Source organism: Palaemon carinicauda, chromosome 9 (assembly GCF_036898095.1).
Source record: "Palaemon carinicauda isolate YSFRI2023 chromosome 9, ASM3689809v2, whole genome shotgun sequence".
Taxonomy (NCBI): Eukaryota; Metazoa; Arthropoda; class Malacostraca; order Decapoda; family Palaemonidae; genus Palaemon; species Palaemon carinicauda.
The window spans coordinates 33,680,851-33,685,558 of record NC_090733.1 but is presented as its reverse complement, the minus strand read 5'-3'; the positions used below and the strand labels follow the sequence as shown (position 1 = coordinate 33,685,558).

Here is a 4,708-nt window from a genome sequence, read left to right as displayed (position 1 = left end):
TAGACTAAGTCAGTGAGTTAAATGTTCATGTTGCAACCCATTTTCTTATAAATTTATGAACAAGATATTCATGCTAAATGTTGTTTATAAAACTTCCGGAAGAAGTAAATAATATCCTCATAGATAATTACCCAAAACAGATTTATGGTTGTATTTACATGATTCTATGTCCTGGGTTTGCCAAGAAATATTTCAATCATACTGGAAAACGACTTATAACCGTATCAAACAACATCGTATGCAGTTAGAACCGGACAAAAGTCGCGTGGGCAATTTGTTCACTTGCATGATTGTAATCATGGTATTAACCGGGTTCACTCATCAGAGATTGTATTTTGTAAAAACATTGTCAAACAAATATAATTGAAACTGGTCTTATGAATTATTTTGATAATGAAATTTTAAATATTAGTTCTAGGAAGTGAATCCAATCAGATCTCAATCTACTAAGAAGACTAAGGTGTAAACACTGAAATTGAAAACAACCCTTTCTCGAAATGTATGTCATTACGATAACATTCCCTCCATGGACACAAACCTCACGACTTCGTACAGTAGATTCATCTTATCTAACGTTGTTATCAGTTTTAATTATATCACGTATCGAAAGTGGGTAACAAAAGCGTTTGAACTCGTTAGAAAAATACTCCGTTGTTAGTTAATTAATGTCAAGTTGAAGCACAAATCATTAATGGTAGAATATTTAAAAAATTAGGAGGTGGGTGAACCTTGTGGGTAAAAGTCTGTGGTAACATCACATAACAATAGGCGCTTATAAGCTCATTACCCTAAAAAAATATATATATCAAAGGTGTTAAGTTCAATCAAATGACTTTCATAGTACACATCCGAGCAAAATCTGCGGAAGAAGAGCTTTCTTGACATAAATTTATACTAACAAAAGGAAAAATTAAATATATTAAGATGTCGTTTGGAAATCATCCTTATCTCATCTGATCGTTAAATTAAATTGTCACTTTCTAAATAAGGTCAAAGTTTTGTTCTACATGTTTGCCAGAATTCATGATTACTTCTGTAAAATTTCTTTGAAAGTATTTTTTGTATATTTCTATAGATTCCAATAAAAATCATATATTTGGATTACGGTTTCTATTTTTTACTTATTTTTTTTTTCAAAATAGTTTATCATAATTCCTACTGAACTTAGCAATCATTAAGGACAATTCTCAAATGTCGATTTCAATAATCTTAATACGACTTCCTAAGGAAATCAAGATTCATAATGGATAATGTTTGAAATAATTAATAGAATCAATCTACGAGCATGAGCAAATTATTTAAGCACATTCCATTTCAACATTTTCAACTTGAAAGGAAAGGAAGACTTAAAAAAAAAAAAGAAATGTAATAACATTATGTAATATTTAGTTTTCATTTAAATATGAATCATAAGATGTACCATTTGAATTAAATAGCACTATATGTGAATAATTTCATTTACAAATAAAAAAATTTCGTATATAATTCAACAATCCTACATGATGCTTCTAAGTGCAAAAATCAAAACTTTGATCTTGAACTTTTAATCTAATAGAAATACAATATGCATCCTTACACCTATTCTTTGAAAACGCTAGTAAACAATCAAGTATATCAAATATTCGCTAAAACACTTCGCTAACATATGCTTTCTTATACAGTATACAGTATCTCCCTTTTAATTTAAACAGTCATCACCCAAAGGCATCGCTTCTTTCAGTATACAACGCAGCATGGCCAAAGGAATACAACTCGCAGGTTGAGGAGCGTCACGTCCTAGCAACTCTGAAAGCGGACAAGGCGATGAAGCCAAACCCATGACAAGGTCGGTCCTAGACTTTAGGGAGGATGGCGACAAATACGCAACTGTCGTCACTATAGTCGAAATATCATACATGTTGAGTGGTAAGGAGGGAAATGTCACCTACGTCGTAGAAGTGTGTCCTCTGCGTGGCTTGGAGAGCGTGAAGGCCATTCAGGAGGTATTTTTTGGAAAAGAGATACCTTTTTAAAAGGATATTGGCCCTCTTATGGACAGAACCTTGGTCGCGCATGGCCTCTATTTGCTCTCCAACCCCAAATTCTATTATGATTCAGATGAGAAAGGCCAAGAGCTGGTTTTCCTGGTAGATCTTCGATCAAAATGATTCAAGATGTTCGACTAGACGGTTGGCATAGAGGCCAGACACAGCACTGATACTTTTTGAGACACTGGCCACATTTTACGGTGCTTCCTTGCTCCTGAATGAGAAAATCTATTTCAAGATGCTTGCTGAACACTACTATTACCTAATAATGGACTGGCACAACTTCTCAGAAAACGCCAAAGAGATGTTGCTTAAAATGTTTGAACCTTGCATGCAGACAACAGCCGGTTAACTGCACAGTCTTAGAGGCTAGAGTGAAGCAGAAAAGTGGGTGCTGAAAAGCAAAAGCGTCGTTTGCAAAAAACTAACTCTGCTTCTGGACCATTATGATCCCTTTTCATTGAATTTGTTATGGGGACTGTTGGGATAACAACGTTCTTTTCAGGTAACTATAAAATGCATTTGTTGATTTTTTTGAATGTGAGGTTAATGTCGTCAGTGAACTTTACATGAGTTACTGTAGGCATTAGAAACTTTTCTTGGCAGCGTCCCTTCAACCCTTAGCTACACCCATCTTCCAGCCTTTTATTCCATCCTTTTTTCCGATTTCTTCTATCTATCTTTTATTTTTGATCAATATACCATATATATCCATCTGCTTGTAGAACTCCGATAATAGTATCCACAGATATCACTTCCAGACAATAATGTTAATTTCCTTACCAGTGCAGTGGGCAGAACCTCATTCTCATACATCCTAGTCATTTAAAGCAACCGTAAATGAAAATTGAATAGATTTGCACCTAACTAAAAACTTCCATGAAAGAGTTTTAAAAACTTCTAATACCATAATTGTCATAATATCAGAGATATAATTTGTCTCTTCCAGAAAAAAAGAGGTTTGTGTATTACATTTATTACCTCATGTCTGGTCAACCTGTTAAAAACATATTCACCCCTGCCACTTTCAATGTTAACGTTTTCTTGATGTTTATTATAAAACATACTTCCAGTCGTTTCAAATCTCTTAGCATATAATCATGATATAAGCATATCAAAAACATGTGTTTTTTTTGTAATCCAGTCGTTCAAGGTTTTAGTTACTCATCGCTTAGATATATAGTTTGTTATTTCCTTTTTTCATTTTATGTTCTGGACAGGCATGATGAAGATGGGAGCCTTATCGAGGACATGCTGATTAACTTACAACTATCCAGAGTTGTATCACTCTCATCCGAACTGATCTATTTCGTGATGACAAGTTTGACGGACGAAAACCTAAAAACGAACTAGCAGTTGTTTCTGAAGACTTACAGCCAGAATCTGAACTCCATGATGTCCTCCGTCGGGAAGATATTACCCTTCACCTTCGACTACATCGTTCGGAAGTACCAGAGGGACCGCGAGTTTGGGCTCATTTTTGCCGTCATGATCGGCTTTATCATCGTGGCGCCTGAAAAAGAGATTCCAGATTTCCAAGTAATTAAAGAGGAAGATATTCCGAAGATGATGGAAGAGCAGGAGCTCAAAGAAAAAGCCTTTGATTCCATCAAAAAAAATCTCCACTTGAAGTCTAGCTACTTTTGAGTATATGTTGGAGCATGGAGAGTTTAGTCAAGTTTGGTGGTCAATATGAGCATGTAGCATCGTAGATTGGCCCTTGGCTGTGATAGTTTATATGGAAATCACTATCTAGATAGTTTTATCTCATCTTGACTTCATATTATAAGCAACATTTCTTCACCTCACCGGTGTTGTAGATATTACATAATTTTCTACTTTCAATTTTGGTAGATTTTTCAGATTTCCCTGGATTTTTTTAGCATTTACATATTTGAAATGCACTCTGTATATACATATAAGTAAATATGCAATTCAAAACCGACCTAAACTAGCATCATTATCATTATCATGAAATACCTTACATCGATTCATTATATCTCCCGTATATTCATAAATCATATGCAAAAAATATAGAAAAAAATCAAATTTGGTTAAAAAAAGGTTTTGCATTGTCTAGAGCAAGTAAATCATTAGCTTTATGCATTGGTGGAAATAAACTAAAATTGATATATACAGGCACATAAGCAGACACAAACACGATATATATATATATATATATATATATATATATATATATATATATATATATATATATATATATATATATATATATATATATATATATACACACACACCGGTTAACAGACTGATGTCTCGCCAGGTAAACCCTCGGACAGCTAGGTAGTGTCAGGTTCCGATTTCTTTTATGGTCTCTCGTGGCATGGTTGGTTTCGACCTGGCCTTTCCTTAGAAGGGGCTAGCGTTCAATCCCAAGTATGAGGTAGAAATTTATTTCTATTTGAACACGATGTTGTGTTGATATTTATCCACATTGACTCATTAGGGGTAATTTGAATGAATTACTACCAATTGTGTCACGTGGTGGCCAGGGAAATCGGGTAAAACTCGCTGGTAAGAGACTGATGTCTCGCCAGGTAAATCCTCGGACATCTAGGTAGCGTGAGGTTCTGATTTCTTTTATGGTCTCTCGTGGCATGGTTGGTTTCGACCTGGCCTTTCCTTAGAAAGGGCTAGCGTTCGATCCCAAGTATGAGGTA

The 4,708-nt window shown here is 34.7% G+C and overlaps 1 pseudogene; it reads left to right on the top strand.

Moving 5' to 3' along the window:
• The first annotated feature begins 298 nt into the window (after positions 1-298).
• Positions 299-3,723, top strand: LOC137646340 (uncharacterized; annotated as a pseudogene).
• Positions 3,724-4,708: the final 985 nt, after the last annotated feature.